This window comes from Alosa alosa, chromosome 10, assembly GCF_017589495.1.
Source record: "Alosa alosa isolate M-15738 ecotype Scorff River chromosome 10, AALO_Geno_1.1, whole genome shotgun sequence".
NCBI lineage: Eukaryota > Metazoa > Chordata > Actinopteri > Clupeiformes > Clupeidae > Alosa > Alosa alosa.
The window spans coordinates 4,035,415-4,053,473 of record NC_063198.1 but is presented as its reverse complement, the minus strand read 5'-3'; the positions used below and the strand labels follow the sequence as shown (position 1 = coordinate 4,053,473).

At 38.2% G+C, this 18,059-nt stretch overlaps 1 protein-coding gene across 2 annotated transcripts in view; it reads right to left on the bottom strand.

The window, feature by feature from the left end:
• Window positions 1-18,059, bottom strand: part of atp2b2 (ATPase plasma membrane Ca2+ transporting 2) — a 102,324-nt gene that overhangs the window by 64,449 nt on the left and 19,816 nt on the right. Inside the window, exon 2 of one of the 2 annotated variants that reach the window (XM_048254022.1) lies at window positions 15,246-15,312. The exons of the other annotated variant lie outside the window; for it this stretch is intronic. The gene's annotated coding sequence lies outside the window, so the exon portion shown is untranslated. The remainder of the gene's footprint in view (window positions 1-15,245; window positions 15,313-18,059) is intronic. 2 annotated transcript variants of the gene reach the window in all.

Below are 18,059 nucleotides of genomic sequence, written 5' to 3'. Positions count from 1 at the left end.
TGGGGATACATACAATTCAGTTCAAATCAATTGGTGCAATGTAATTTTACTATGTAAGGGATAATGTATTGTGTTATATTATATGTTCAATCAACACTTTTGTGATATTTGTGATAGTAAAGCCCTTGCTGTGAAAATTTAGCTGTAAGCAAAGATCTTCATAGCACTCAACACAAGAATTCAACTAAATCTACACCCCGAAGGCACCATACAGTTTATTAGGATCTGACTATTATTATTGCAATTCTTCTATGAAACTGCTGAACTTTTATGGGAACTGACAAGGTGCCTGTGATTAGCTTTAGCATTTAGTCAGCTCTCGAACTGTTGTATAAATGTTTTTGTATTTTCACTTTTTCTCTCAAGAGAAGTTGCTCTGAGATAAAGGGCCCATTTCCCCCCACCCTTAAAACTTCCACTTGGTTTTGATTGCCCTCAACATTAAAGCCCCCTCGACAAGGGAAGTGGAGGTGAAGATCTTTCCCTATGAATTGGGACACCACTATATGCAAATTAGCGTAGCGAACATGCTCACCTACGTCATGCGCAGTGCCGACGCATCTACCGGTAGTAGACTGCTACTATTTTCATTCAGGAACATGCCCGTTCCAGCGGTCATTGTTGTGTGGGCTGTGCTGGTTTATCTACGTTTGGTTAATCAACAAAGATATTAGTGTTCATGTGAATGCCAGAACACACATCTTAAATATTGACGAAACTCAGATCAGAATCAGATATATAACGTTATTTGATGGGCAGACTCTCTCAAAGCACGCAGCAGATATCATGAACATCGTCAAATATCGTCAAATAGCGAACATTAGTGTTCAAAACTCAACAGTCCATCAGATGTGCATCAAACTAACATATTCCAAAATATTTCGAAATTTTAATATGCTTATTTGCGAAAATATATGAAAAATTTGGCCGGCTCGCTGAGCTTGCACGGTATCCTGGGTAATTTCATCTCCCACTTCGTTTTAAGCCTGCATCTGTCCTGGCTATATTTTGAGGGTTGATTTTATGGGGAAAATAGCACTTCCCCTTGCTCCCTAAAGTAATGTGACACCCTAGCCCTACACGTGCACGCGCAAAAAATCAGGATTAGGGCAAAAATCTAGGGGTAGGGGAGGTATTGGGACGGGCCCAAAGACCCTGTAGTCATCAGCATTTGTCAGACTCAATGGATTTGAGTCGTCTCCTTGGGGCTGCCCCTTCTATCAAAAGTTACAGTGGGGGTTTAGATGCTGCAGCTAGGAGCCAAATGGACATCGGGTTGTGAAAACGCACTGTGACCAGCATTTTCTCCCTGCGGTTCCAGCAAACCAGTCAGTGAAACGGCATTTATAAACTCACTTTTACACACAGAAATCCATGCTAAGAAATCCATGCTAATCTTTTATTACCTTTAAGCATGGATTAGCTAGTTGGAATTATCAAATTTACCACCATACTCCAAAATAGTAATGTAACCTGACTGGAGAGAACAATGAAGAAATGTTCCAGAAGTTTTCAAGAACATGCTTCTTGAAGAACATGCTTCTTTACATATATTTTTTAGAACTTACAATACAATTAGTTCTTTTTAGAATTTACAATACAATTAGTTAATAATTCTGTATATTATATGAACATTCACACATCTTATATTCCAGACTCCAGCAGAGGAACAGCTCAGAAAGACCAAATGGTAATTTCTATTTTATTATTCATACTGTATACTGGAATTTTAATTCTCAAGGGCAAAATTTGACCTTGAACTTCCATGACACTCTGCAGCTTTGGCCCTGCTGGCCTCATTAGGGGAATTTATGTAGACATAATAATCCTGGCTAGCACAGTATTCAAAGACAGTTCAAAGGCATGCATAATTAACCAGAACTGACATTTATTTGATCAGACTATCATGCAAAGACACCAAAACTAATATTTCAAAGGCCGCTGTCACTAAACCTTTTGTCTCCCAGTCAGACTCATAGGACTGAGAAGGGCGAATGAGAGGAAACACAAAATTAATGTTGTGTCCACACAACATTCAGCTCCCTCTAAAATAGCTTAATCAGACATTGAGACAGCAACATTAGAAACTAGAAAATGTAATTTCGAGAAAATTACCAGTGCATGAAAATATAAACATACTGTATATTAACATAAAATGCCAAACAAACTTTTATTTGGAAACAGTTGGCAGGAGTCATAGTTGATAACAACTGACAGTTGAAATGGCTGAACAGTTAAATAGTTGAGTAGTTTAAAAAGTTAAATTATGTAATAGTGAATTATTGTAGTGAGGACATTTATTTTGAAACACTTGTGGGCAGAGGAAATAGTAGTCTTAAAGGGACACCAGGCAAGCCTGATGCTTTTTCTCTACGAAACTCCCCCTCACTCGGTCTGAAGCTCTTTTCCTTTTCTTTGCGTCTTCCGTCAAGGGTTTTCGCTGCTTCTTCGCCGGCTCTGCCATTATACACACGTTGCAACAATCTCTAGCGTTTCGTTAGCCTGCCTCTGTGCTGTAAACTGATCCTGCTTCGGGTCGGGCGGGTAGGATACACCGAACTTGCAAGTGGGATATTCTTCCTACAGGCAGTAGGGGCCGGCGAGAGAGCCTTCATTCGCCCCGTAATGAGTCATTTAACCATATACCGACTTACGAAGATGATTAATTAACACGAAAACGTTGCCTGGTGTCCCTTTAAGAGAGCCAGATTGTATGCTTAAAGCCTGAGACAGAGTATATAGTTTAAAAGTTGAATGTAGATAGTGTAATGGATGTTGATAGACAGAAAGTTGAATGGATGTTGATAGGCAGATTGTTTAATGGATGTTGATGGATAGTTTAATGGGTGGATGAGTGAATGGCTTGAAGAGGATGAATGGATAGAAAGTTGGATGGAATGTGCCTTATATCCTTGTAGAATGGAGAGACACAGAGAGTTGGCCTAGTTAAGCAGAAAGCAGTTGATACAGGTGCAATCAGTTTAACTGGCCCTTTGATGGGTCCTAGTAGTGAGCCGCTGGAAGTTGATACAGGTGCAAATCAAGTTAATTAGTCAATTGTGATGTCATAGTGCTAATGCAAAGTCTATGGGGAAAATAAGCTTGTTTTTTATTAATATCTCAAAAAGTATAAAGTTTACAAAAGTGAAAAATACATTCCCCGTGTCCTTTTCAAGACCTACGTTACAAAGTTTGAACGAAGTTTCTACGTTAAACGGTTAAAGCTGAATTAGACGCATAAATTTGGTGGGAACAATAACTGCTAACTGATAGTTGATAGTTAATAGTTAATAAAATAATGCTAACTGATAGTTAATGATCACTAACATAAAACATGCTAACTATGTTAACCATGCTAACTAGCTACAGTGGGTAGGAGTCATAGTTGATGACAAGTAACAGTTACAATGGCTGAACAGTTAAAAAGTTCAGTAGTTTAAAGGGTTTAATTGTTTAACAGTGAAATATTGTAGTGAGGACTTTTATTTTTAAACAGTTTTTGGCAGAGGAAGCAGTTGAACAGGATGTGTAGTCTTAACCCTAAGGTGTAGGTTTTGAGCGTTCTAAGTTCTTAACAATTGAAGGTTCTAAAATTCTATGTTGAATTCAATGAACCCAGATATTCTTTTAGAACGTTCATTTCTCAACATTCCCTCCTTTAAGGTTAAGAGAGCCAGATTGTATGCTTAAAGCCTGAGACAGAGTATATAGTTTAAAAGTTGAATGTAGATAGTGTAATGGATGTTGATAGACAGAAAGTTGAATGGATGTTGATAGGCAGATTGTTTAATGGATGTTGATGGATAGTTTAATGGGTGGATGAGTGAATGGCTTGAAGAGGATGAATGGATAGAAAGTTGGATGGAATGTGCCTTATATCCTTGTAGAATGGGAGACACAGAGAGTTGGCCTAGTTAAGCAGAAAGCAGTTGATACAGGTGCAATCAGTTTAACTGGCCCTTTGATGGGTCCTAGTAGTGAGCAGCTGGAAGTTGATACAGGTGCAAATCAAGTTAATTAGTCAATTGTGATGTCATAGTGCTAATGCAAAGTCTATGGGGAAAATAAGCTTGTTTTTATTAATATCTCAAAAAGTATAAAGTTTACAAAAGTGAAAAATACATTCCCGTGTCCTTTTTCAAGACCTACGTTACAAAGTTTGAACGAAGTTTCTCGTTAAGCGGTTTAAAGCTGAATTAGACGCATAAATTTGGTGGGAACAATAACTGCTAACTGATAGTTGATAGTTAATAGTTAATAAAATAATGCTAACTGATAGTTAATGATCACTAACGCAAAACATGCTAACTATGTTAACCATGCTAACTAGCTACAGTGGGTAGGAGTCATAGTTGATGACAAGTAACAGTTACAATGGCTGAACAGTTAAAAAGTTCAGTAGTTTAAAGGGTTTAATTGTTTAACAGTGAAATATTGTAGTGAGGACTTTTATTTTTAAACAGTTTTTGGCAGAGGAAGCAGTTGAACAGGATGTGTAGTCTTAACCCTTAAAGGTGTAGGTTTTTGAACGTTCTAAGTTCCGCAACAATTGAAGGTTCTAAAATTCTATGTTGAATTCAATGAACCCAGATATTCTTTAGAACGTTCATTTCTCAACATTCCCTCCTTTAAGGTTAATAGGGCCAGTTTGTATGCTTAAAGCCTGAGACTGGCAGTTGATCCAGGTGGCCTGAACACCTGCCATAGGATACTAATTGCTTAACGGCCGTATTATGATGTCACAATCGGCAATGTTAAGTCTATGGGGATTTTTAAAATGTTTTTCTTTAATAGTTTAAAAAGTATAAAAGTTTCAAAATTGAAAAGTCATACCAACCCGATCTGTTTGAAGACCTACGTTGCAAAGTTTGAATGAAGTTTCTAAGTTAAACTGTTCAAGAGAAATTGTGTACGGAAAAAGTGGTAAGCGGAATAATAAGAAGAAGAAGTAGAAGAAGTTGCCTAGGAAGAACAGTACAGTGCATTTTCATGCACTGTAATAAGAAGAAGTTGTTGTTGCCTAGGAAGAACAGTACAGTGCATTTTCATGCTATTATTATTATATAATGATAATCTTCTACATTGCATGGCCGAACAAGATTCCTTGACAAAAATAAGGAATATGAAAATAAGGAATGAACAAACACAACAAAACAAGCCAAAAGTATTAACGGCATTAAAAAGAACAACAGCTAAAGAATGAATAACAGTTAAAGTAGATCAAGAGAGCAGCCAGCATACAGATTAAAGTTTTGAGGAAAAGCTGAAAGACTGTGGGAGAGATTTCCAAAGTTCTGTAGCAACTACACTGAATGCCCTACCACCTATTGAGGGCATTACAACTACACTGAATGCCCTATCACCTATTGAGGGCATCACAAAATTACAACTACACTGAATGCCTTACCACCTATTGAGGGCATTTCAAAATTGGTCAGAAGGCAAAAATGAAACCTTATGTCTATTGTACCACTACATTTAAGTACTAGATTTTTGATTCAAGCACATCTTCATTCCATGAAAACACAACATCGCTTTGAACAGGCTTGAATGTCTCTCCAGCAAATCTGTATGGAAGGCAGAATGAATTGGTGGAATTGTCTGAGAACTGCAGGCATTGTGTCCCACAAAGTTCAGCACTTTGTCCTGTTCCTTTCATATCATACATCCTTCCATGGCTTCATTTGCCATTAAAGACCTATGCAGATCATGAATGCAGAGAAGAAATATGTTACACGTTGGAGATGCGACACAAACAGAGCCAGAGCAGGCCTTGTTGGATCCCCACATTAATTCCAATAAATTTAAAATGCTCTGCATATTGGCTTTAATTATGAACCCTGCATTGAAAGCAGTTGTTGTTGTTGATTTATATTCTGAATGGAAAACATGGAACAACCAAAAAAATGTCACTTGAGTTTTAATGTCATCAATCGAGGACTGAGCCACTCTGAAATGTTGGCCATTCCAATAATTCCAAATAAAATGAGTACTATTGCACAAGCAAAAGTTCCATTAATTGATTTGATTTCCATGCACATTGACGCACAGTGCACACACTCACATAATTGAATCCATAAATATTTTTGCTTTCTTAAAATATATTTCTATGTTAAAAATAAGACTGAAGGTTTACACATTGTGGTGGCATTGTTTGCTTCCCCTATCAAATTAACTGATAACATTGTACCACAAGTTCCCATTTATTCAACACAAATGCAAATCAGGTGAAGGAAAAGTGCAGCTTGAATAAAATGGGATGTATGTGTGTGGGGGGGATTAATGAAACCATATAACCGATGGTTGAAATAGTCACATTACCAAATTCATGTTCAAACATAAGCCTACAGAATGTCTACACATACACAGTGCAGCACCAGATAAGCGCCAGATGAACACATAGTGATAATATTTTAAAGAGGTAGTAGAAATGTGGCACTTCTGCTTTATAGTGAGGTTACTTTCTCCATGAACTACTCACTCAGAGAAAGTCTTCTACTCAGTGCCAAGAATGTTCTCAATGCTACGCAAAGGGACAGGCCGACACTCAGGGTCATACAATGACACACTCTGTTGTCACCAGGTTAAGGAGAATGGACAGACAGAGGAGTGCAGTAGGATGGGCTGACTGCAGACTCCATCTTCACATGCACTGACCTTGCAGATCAGCAAGGAATGAGACACCCACCCACATACAAGAATTATAATATTAAATGATACAGAGATAGGATCATTAAAGGCGGGTGAAATGAAAGCAAAAAGTGAGGGAAAAAGACCTGCAAAAACACTACGTAGACAACATCATGCCAAAGGGTGATGGAGTGCACAGAGAACCCACAGGATTTTAGAGAAGTGTGAAATGAAGATGCAGGAATGAGGACGAGGAAACAGAGAGACAAGAAAGAGAGGGAGCAAATTGACTTCAGTTTAAAGCAGGAGTAGAGTGAGAAAGACACAGAATTTTGGGGCTGAGCAATGACTCCCTCCTATATCTTACTCTCAAACTGGGAACTGTCAACCAAATGAGACAGTCAGCGCTGCTCAGGAATGACAGGGACTTCTTTCTGACATGCTGTCGACACATAGACAGCAAGCATGACAGCCTCAAGTGACACAAAAATATCACCGTGCTGCAGCCAGCAAGAGAGCTCCAATTCATCCCCACCGTCACAGTAATGGCTACTGTATATTTCCATGATTAGCAGCATTGTCATTTGCATTTTAATATAGGTCAAGCTCTATTTTGTGACATTTAGTGCTAGTAATGAGAAGAAGTAAGTCTTACAATTCAGTAATACAAAACCATAACTACATTGTCTTTGAAGGTTGACAAAATGTACCCATGTTAAAAGTTTTAAGAAATATTTCACTCATGTGCTGTCAACCTATATCTCTATCTCTTTCTCTTTCTAACAAGAGAACTTCAATTCTCATATTCTGGATCAGTAACTTTCACCTAACTTTACTCAGTAAAAGTGTGAATGTGACACACATGCATCAGATCTTCAGCAATCAGCAGAGACGTAATTTTGTACAGTAAGCGTAAATAATCCCATATAAAAACATCAAAACAATCAATTTCATATGAAAAGCACATAGAATTAATGTATAACATTCCAATACTGCTCAAGCTTCATTTTATATCTACAAGTGCAATTTATGCTTTGGGTTAAATGGATATTTATTCAATTACTACTGTACGTGTAAGGAATAGTGGTTGTAAAGGTGTATTAAACTAATGGAATAGACTAGATAAGCTAAGTAGAAGAGTTTGTATATCAGGAATATTTTTTTCTGTATATCAATTATACGGAAAACAACAAGGCCATTATCACATAGACCCAGTGGCGGATCCTCATATGGACAATATTGCCAACCGCCGAGGGCAGCCTCTTGTCGATGGCGGCACGAGCACTAGCTAAAAAGAAGAAAAAAAGGAAATCTGAGTATTTGTTAGCTTTCATTTGTGGCAATCGGTTTTCCATTGCTCATTTGCACGTCAAGTCAATCATGTGTCACTGTGCAGGCGAGTGTATTTGCTGTTGAGAAGGTCTCACATACAGATGTTTTCTATAGTTTCACATACTGTAGGCTACATTTTATTTTTCCTAGGGGGTGGTTGCCAAGGGCCTCATGTAAGCTAGATGCATAGATAGACCATGGACATAGCTATGAGGCCTTATGACATTTCCAGATAACTACTATAAATTTCCTATTGTAAGCATGCAGTATATGCTATATTTTAAGACCTTAATATGGAGCAGAATAGTATTGTGGAATGGGGCCATCATACTTTTGAGAGAATATTTTTACAGGGTGCCCAATATAAAAAAAAAAGACATTTCACATGATCGTGTGTGAAATAAAAATGTTTTGTTTTTGCATTTTTATTTGTTTCTATGACAGAATCTGTCTTTGACTATAATATTTTCCTATGGACTGCAAAGCTTAACTAATCACATCACTACGAATTCCAAGAATATTGCACTCTCTTTTGGTTAAATAATTTCTAAATAAAACAACATTTTGCAAAAATGTTTCATAATGCATGCATGAAAGGGTTAAGTTCCTTTTAGGTATAGTAGCTATCTTATCTTATCTTTTTGAGTACCACCAGTCTAATTGATGTAGCTTAAGTAGAGGTCTAGTAATAGAGTAAGTGATTGAGTTGATGATGTCCTACATCTGCCTACATATACATATATATATATATATATATATATATATATATATATATATATATATATATATATATATATATATATATATATATATATATATACACACACACACACTTAAAAAAGGATTTTCACCAATGAAATAAAAGTGCTATTCATAAAAACAGAACATAGTGTTCAGAGCACAGCATGCCTAACTTCACAACTGCTATTGTATTCTTTGCAGGAGGAAATCCAGCATATCAACTGCAGCAACATAATCACACCCTGCCTGCAAAGACAAATTTAGCATGGGGACTTCTGCAGTAATATACACCTCTATTTCCAGTGTCCAGCTGCATTCACTACCAGGCTAGGAATGACTACAATGTGACGGCTCTATAGCTCAACACATGTAGTCCACAGGCCTCCTACACGGCAGTGTTTTTGTGTTCTGAAAGGGCTTTCTCCCAACCAAGGGATTAAGTTGTGTCACACAGGCACAACAATGAAATGACCATGTTGGCTGCTGTCACAAAGAACAGAACTTCAGTAAATTCACTCAGTCATTCATTGCAGTGTTCAACATATTCAAAGTATAGCTCCGTTTTCATTAGGTCAGGATGTCAGCAAGAAAACATGTCAGTTTCTTTTCCAATGGCATCATTCACCTTACTAAGACTACATTAAAGTAGTCTGGGTTAACTAACTCCCAAATATATTCCATTCAGATTGATTTCAGGACTTGTGGAAACAATGATGATGATAATAACAAAAATGATCATGACAAAAATTATGATTATTATAAATACTGTAGAATGCATTAGTAGTAGTAGTAGTAGTAGTATCATTATTATTATGGTGATGATGAGATGATCAACCCACAGAAGTAGCAAACTAATCTGCTCATTCACACACCAAACTTTTGTTCAATAGTAATAGTGATGCAATAGTGAATGCAATAGTAAACTAAACAGCTAAATGCACTTTGGGACAAGATTAGAGGGACTGAACTATAACAATCAAACATGATACAGACAAGCAACCATACTCTGCCTACATAATTATGTTCTAAACCAATTCAAGTGTCATTGATCTCAACTCAGCTACCTGTAACTTGATGTAGGCTAGCCTACCATGGAGGCAAAGAAAAATAAACCACAAGCCACAACTCAGTTTTCTCTAGACCAACTTCTAGTAAGGAAAAGTGATAATTCCTTAGATAAGCTAAGAGCTCTGTTGCTATGGTTGATGTAATTTCTCATGCAAGAGCTTGCTTGCAGTGATGGTTTTGGTTGTTGTTGGTGGCGTTATTGTATCCCTTACAATGCACACTTATTCCCTCACGATTAAGATCTCCTGTCGGCCTAAGTGCATGTGCATGCGACGTGGAATGCTACAAACAGCTGCTTACGATTGTTTGTGAATAGTATCTTAGTGAATTACGAGTCCTCACAACTAGTTCTAACTTGTCCCAGACATAGGTGCTACTTTTAGCACTAAAATGCTTTGTGAATTGCTTGTGAATGCTTTGAAAATGACATGCCCATTCGTTTTAGGAGTTCTTCCTAAATCCGCCAGTTAGGAGCTACTTTCAGCCTTACGATTCTTTGTGAGTATGGGCCCAAATGTCCATCTGGCAGAAGTTCAGATGTATACGTGCCTGAGTGTATACTCTACTTGCAGAATTTCATGTGTTTCAGGGAATCTAGCCCACTACTGACTCTTCACTGCAGGGGGTCATTACCAAGCCAGTATTGGCTCAGGCTAAATGGTCGCCACCCCACCCCCTGCACCATGATCTATGCATTCAACTGAGTAATCAGGGCACTTTAGCATTAAGATAATTGTGCCAGGCCCTGGGGCATCCCCCTGGAACTGGGCAGTCATGACCCTGACTGTACATCACAGCACACCATGTCTGGGTGACACAGAGAGAGTGTGAGAACTGAGAACTGCGTCTCCTTGAGGACACGTTACAGCAGAATGTGCTTCAATGCAGGTGCAAAGTGAGACTCTCATTTAAATTCGTTGTGCTCTTCAGATTCAAATTGAACTCCTAAATCAGGGAACAGTTTGTGTCCAAAGCATCATTGAACATGACTATGCTGGCAAATCGCACAATAATGTCACTTAGTGGGCTTTTCATCCTGTCTATGCATATCTATTTGACACATTCCAATGGTGAAAGGTGCTGTGGCCTCAAAAGTTCCAGTTGCTAAGCAACAAACCAGACCCGGCACTGTGAATGATGATCATGGCACCGCTCACAAACATCTTTGCTGGGTCTGCTTCTCACTGCGCTTATAGACTGGAGTCAACTTGTTCTAGATAAAAATGGAACATTCTCAGTCTGACAACATAACTGAATTGGCATGATGAACTGTAATGGTCGTAAAGAGCAAAGATTTAACTGCTATTAGCATTTTTCCAAGAGGTCTGCTTTACATGTAATCAGCAACAAGCATAGCACTTCAACTCTAAATGAATGTGAAACGGCTACCAGAAATATTAGGAAGGATCAGGATTAGGAAAGTAACTAAGGTCATTCAACTCTGTGCCATGAAAATTGCTTAGGCAGGAGTCTACAGGAGAAGGGACTACAAAATGAGCTATGAATGTTAATACATTTTATAGTGAAATCATAAATTACAGTGACACCTGAATCCTGTCTAAATTATCACCAATTTATGATAATAAACACCATCAACATCATTTAGTCAACATTCATGAACATTCCAGTGTAACTGGCAATACATTCACATTTAAAGTATCTCAGCTAAGTAGCTATTATCTTGAAGGGCATTACCAAGGACAAACAGCATTTCAGACAGCCTGGGAGGCTTCTGGTTTTATTCATCTGTTTTACATTCCCCAAATGAGCACATCCTCAATTCATCATATGAAAAGAGAAGTGAAAAATGACCACCAAGGAACTGAAGAGAAGAGACCTAAAAAGAAGGTGCAACAAGAGAACACCTGACTGCATTAAGAACAGATTGGCTATCTGGGATCTCTGCCTCATGCCAATATGCTGAGAGATGGCTGCGTTAGGATGCAGGCTCTACTGCAGCAGTGCATCTCTCATCCTGACGCCTGCATGCTATTCGGCTAATGTAGCCACTCTGCAGCACAACTAAACAGTAGGCAAGTGTCAGGCAGTCACCTCAGTGCATGTGAGAGAGAGCCACCTACTGAGCCTACTTCTTCGTGTGGAGACATACCCAGAGTTCACAGTCATCTCATGGGCATCCCCATCTCATTCCGAGTCAGGGACCAAACAGTTGGATAAGAGAGTCCAGTGGTCAGTAGCTCCATAAAGAGAGTGGTCTAGTTATTGTGATTGACAATGTCATTAATGCAGATGCTTGATATGATGTAAAAGGAACTCATAAGGATATCATACACTACCTATAAAACATAATATTGCTTATTTATTTTAGGTTTTTGAATGATTGCAACAAGGACAATGTTTTATAAATAATTATTTTTAGTATAATTTGAGAATGTGCTGTTTTTATCATATCACAAATACGACATGCACTCTGCTATGTTGTATAGAGAGCCGTTTTGTTTCAAGAACATTGAAACCCACTATCCCTGACCTAGTTAACAAACACCTCCACATGAGCTTTTCATTCCACAAGGACTAACACACAGAGAGAGAGAGAGAGAGAGAGAGAGAGAGAGAGAGAGAAAACAGCTCTGCACTGCCACTTATTACACAGGCATGTGAACTTAAAAAGTGATGGGCTATCCAAGAACTTTTTCAGATAGTCATGAGGTTTTTGTCTAATTCCATGGATTGGCATATTTGAGCCTCTGGCCTCTGACATTTATTGATTCATTTAATTTTATGCTTTGGAAATACAAATCAAACAGGCATTGTGTTTATAAAATTAGCATGGCTTTACCTTACCTATATTGTGTTGATTGTTGTTGCTATAAAGCATACTAGTTATATATATATATATATGTATACTTGTATACAATTACAAAATATGCACTGCATATTCCTGTTATTTATTTATTTGATGAGCTGAATGTTCAGCAATTGGAAACATCAGAATTCTCTGCAGCTACATGGTTGCCTTAAGTGCAATAAGAGCATTTGCCATGCTGGTTGCATTTTCATACTAGAGACAAGCTTGTCAGCTGGGAGGGTTTCTCCTCTGCTTTAGACTCTTTCAATGAACATAGCAGCACACTGACACATGAACACATTCTGCCTATGAAAACGTCAAGAAAGGTCATTGTTAACTGAACTTTCACTGAACAGTACAAGTCGAAGCTGTGTTAATCTGTTAATTTGAGAAGAGAGACTAGACTTCAATTATAATGAAATTCTTGCAACTTCCCTTTTGTGTTTTGTCAAATGTTTGAGTCAGAAAATGTCTTGAAAAAAGACAAATATCTGTTGTCTGACTCTTTTTTTCTAGATGTTTCATATTAACATTGAAAGGCACCAACATGTTCATGTATTTACATTTACATGTATTCATTTAGCCAAAGTGACTTACATATGTCAAATATACTACAAGGGATTACATTGTCCCCAGAGCAACTTGGGGTTTAGTGCTTTGCTCAAGGGCACAATGGTGGAAGCCGGGAATTAAACCCACAACTTTCAGACTACTGCACGCTAGCCCAAACACCGCCCGAAATGCAAAAAGTATACCACATTATGGCTCCTGTAACACATTATAGCAAAGGCCAAAACTAAGCTACCTGTCTGACACTTGGACAGTCAGAAGTCAGAAATGAGAAGTAGCACTAGCAGATGTGCAGTTCAGTTTGCCTAAAGAAAGCTGAATGTAACTCCCAGCAATGTTCACTATGAAAGACAAGATACAGCAGTTATGTGCTGTGTTCCTAAATGGCCTTTGTAACTGCAGTCTCACAAAAAAAATGTGAGAATACGATTTCTAATGTCTGGATTGATGTCTTTAAATATGAATACGATAATGTGCAAAAGTACAATTCTGCGCCCAACAAATTAAGGAATAAATTAATTGTATTATCACTATTAAGTGTATTTTGAAAGTTGAAAATTACTCCAATTACTTGACTCCACTCTTGATTAAACTTAAGAGGCTTTCTAACTCTAATCTAATGTGATTTAGGTGCACTTAAGAAACTTTTTTTAAGTTTCTGTGTGTATTTAAAAAATGCAACATTTTCATGGTGTGGCCCCATTTCATTCAGTGGTGAGTATACTACAGGAAGTTAAATCTAACATCTTCAATCAAATATTCAGTAGAGAAGGGTGTCCCATAGCGTGAGTAGTTCTTCTTGACCTACTGGATCCCCAGCTGGTAAAACATGTGAGCACACCTGCATACACATCCGGGAAATGTAACACATTTAAAGCATATTTCATCAACAAAATCAAAAAATTTCTTTAGTGGCTGTGTGTGTGTGTGTGTGCACTCCATTACTTTTCAGTGGGATAACTGCATCAGAGATATGTATACATAAAATGCCCCACTGCTAATGGTTGCAAATAACTTTAAAATTACTTCAAGGGAGGCTCCCCAAGTTATGCTGCAGTAGAGGAACAAATACATAACTTCCATCTGAAGGAATATGCTTCTTTATGGGTATGAAATACTTATTGGATAAATGACAACTATACATCTGCAATACCATCACTTCTCTCAAAGCACAATGCTTTAAGTTATTTTATTTATTTCTCTATTTTATCAATAGATTAAAGATTCTGATTCTAAAGAAAGAAGCACATACTGTATTCTACCATTCCCATTCAAATGAAGACAAGGCTAATTTTGCCTAATACCATACTATTTAATCTGTAACATTAAAAAGCCCAAATAACAATCTAAAATAAGCAGCAATGTATGTAAAATCAGCAAATCAGAGGAGAGATAAGAATAATCTGCACTCAATTGCTGGTAAACAGCCAGCTACTGAACTGTCCACAGCCACAAGATTTTCCAAACGCTATACTGAAATCTGGTACATGTAACATGTGACAGATCTGTAAAATGTGACAGTTGTGGTATAATGACAGTTAGACATAGATCAACATATCGTCTGTAACATCACCAGCAATAAGGGGTTGCCCACATTTTCGCATTATAATCTGTGCTCTGCTCATCTATGTCCTCACTATCTCCACCGGATGGTTGAATGGTCTCCTCCGTGTATTTGATGGTGTGTTTGCACACAACTAACAACACATAACTAAGTGTGCAGGTGAGATTTCTGTAAGTGAAAATGTACATCTCTGCTGTACACCCCTGCAACCTTCTTTATACCCTGGATGAATGTCCAGTCAAGAATTTCAATGAAATGGAAGCACTGGGGAAAACAACAATAAACAAATGACAGAGGAAAAAAGTATGCTTAATATTCCTATTCTCAGCAGAAAGCATATTGATAGTGGATCGGGTAAGTAATAGGTCCAATACCAGCAGGACTGAGTAAAAAATAAAAACTGGACTTCTCTCCAAAGGCATAAAGGCTCATATATTTCTCCTCTTATGGAGTAGAATCATCCAGCTGGACCAAGGCATTTGCTGCAACCCTCCTAAATAACTGTAAATAGACTTTTCAGAGAGGGCTTACCTTTTGTTGAGCAGTTATTGCTGAAACTGAATTATGAAATGCCCATTTAACTCATCATGGGCTGTCCCTGAGGATGATAAAAGAAACATGGTAATTTTTTGAGTTATTTGAGTTATTTATGACTAAATATCCACCTAGATTCAGGACTACCACACAAATACCTAGCCAGGCTTTTCTTCAGCACTTGGTCAGGAATTCTTGAAACAAAGTGAACTTCTGCATTGAGTACAGATGGCTGCAAACAATGCATGCACACAAAAAGCCTTCATCTGAGATTAAACGCTTCTCTGCAACTGTATCAAATCAAGACTGTCCGCGAATGTCAAACCAAACACTAATGTGTAGCAACCTATCTCTCCAAGGGCCATGGAGCTATTTGCTGGAAGTATTGAGCCTCCATCAGAGGCAACTCTTTTCCACTTACGTAATTATTATAAACAGTCAATTAATTATACACTCTAATTGAACCGAGTCACCCCTGCAGTGGGATACTTCTTGTTCTCTATTTTTAAAGAGGCAGACCTCTTTTGGTCAGTTACACTTAGGTCCCTCCTGTGTCCTCAACTACATGGCTATTGTAGATAGCATCTTGCAAGGCACTTTAATGGGCTTCTTACTTGTTGTTTGAGCCTGCCATTAGCATTATCAAGTTATTTATTCTCTGTGGTTCTTTCCACTGGCAAGCATTTTCCACTGCTTGGAGTGTAAGAAAGTGCTAGCTGTGATTTTCCATCATTCCGGCTGAACAACACAGTTTCCTTACTGAAACAGACAGGCACAGCAAAGTTTTTTTTTCTACACATTGAATATGTAACATTAGCGCACTCATTTTAAGTTATTAATGAATTTCACCATAGTGAGTTAAATCAATACATAAATACTTATACATCCTTCTTTATAGGGTACACATATGTGAAATTCAGTAACAATTAAGTCTTTCAATAAACAATGGATTTAACAACTAATCACAAAAAAATCTAAAGTACGGTATACAGCAAAGGGCACTATACCAATGACTGCTTCATTTGTACTGTAAGGGCAAAACCACTTGAGTAGCTCTGGAGGTCTAACAGCCTCACTGGCCCATTGAGTTGAACAGCGCTGAAGGCACACGGAGCAGCCGTGCAGCCCAGGGCATGCCAGTGCACATGAGTCCAGCTTGATGCATGCACGCCTGCGGCAGCACAGGCAGGCCACAAAAGAGAGCCAGTCACATGATGGGCCAGTTCGCTGTGATAATGCCTGATATGAGCAGACAAGTGCTGCTTCAAGTGATTAATGCTGTTGTGAGAAGTATTTTGGTGCAAGGCAAAATGATTGCATTCTTTGTTGGATGCTTCTTTTCACTGCGTAAATAAAGGGGTTGATCCGATTCTTTGTTAATTAAAAGCAAATATCTAGTGCCGGAAAATTAAAACAATTAATTTGAGGGTAGGCATTATTCTGATCCTCTACCAAATGACCAGTTCTTTTCTAGCCTATCAAAACACATGTTAATTTCCTAATAACACTGGACTTGTTAATGTATTAAATCACCTGAAGGACAGATAAGAGAACCTTCATAAGTGGCTTGCAAATGGTGATGCAGTGATTAAATGTGTCATAACTGCACTGCGGCCAGGCTTCAGCCTGGTCACCGCTGTCGGAGAGGGAAAATATTGATTGGACCTTGAGTGACCTTATGTGTTAGTTTGATTGGTAGCCACTGACTGGAGATTTCCCCTGGGGACACATCCCATGCAACCCACCCCACCTCTCAAAGGCCGCCGTGACCAATGACAAGGAGAACCCTCTCCAGATCTCACGGCAAATTGGGGTGCAGCCAAACCTTCACTATGAATTAAGACCTGATCAGACTCCAGGAGAGACAAAAATGTGCATTATTGTAGTATATTCATTTAACTACAAACTAAATTTCCCCTGTTTTGAGTGCTAATCTTAGACACCAAATTGTCTTTATGGCATCTAAAAAGAAATCACTGACTCATACCAACTCATATACAACATCCTGAACTATGAAGAAGGCACATTGCCTAGTCAACCTCCTCTTTTTCTTAAGAGAGTGTCAGTGACCGCTTGCATTGGATACCAAGAGCCATCCCATTAGGCCCACTGTCCTGTTATCCAGGCTCTTTGTCACATCAGTCACTGCACAAAGCTGAGATGAAGTCACGGTGTATGTGTGTGGGACATACACTAGTTTAGCTAAGATATTTGTGTTAAAGCACGTCACTCGAACTGAGGGGTAAAACGACAATAACTTTAAAGCCATCTCCTCTGGAACAGGCTGTGGATCCATCTCCAAGAGTTCAATAATGATCTTCATGCCCCTCTGGCTAGGACAGTAATACAGCGGACACTTTCAAATGATATTTACCGGCAGATCAGCTGGACTTTTACATTGTGTATTGGGAATAGACTATGTGCTGTGTTATAAGCATGTATGGTATGTGGTGTTGAATTGTCATCATCATAGATATCATTGGAGTTAGATCATTCATCACTCAGCATGATGCGTTAACAAATCAGGATTAAAACTCCTACTTGCCTGACCAGCTAAATCTGATCAGAGAGCATTGTCTAAGTGCTCTAATATCTAATTTGCAAAGTATAAGTATAATACAATAATAATACTAAAAGTATAAAACTCTAATTTGCAATGCACTATGCATTTTCGGGGATGTTCTCGCTATACTGAAGAAAGTCACATGAAATAGTTTTTGAGTTAAGCAAAACTGCCTGAAAAAATGTTTTCATAGGAATGCTATATATGAAGCCATTACATGATGAATATTACTATACGTCACAGGATTT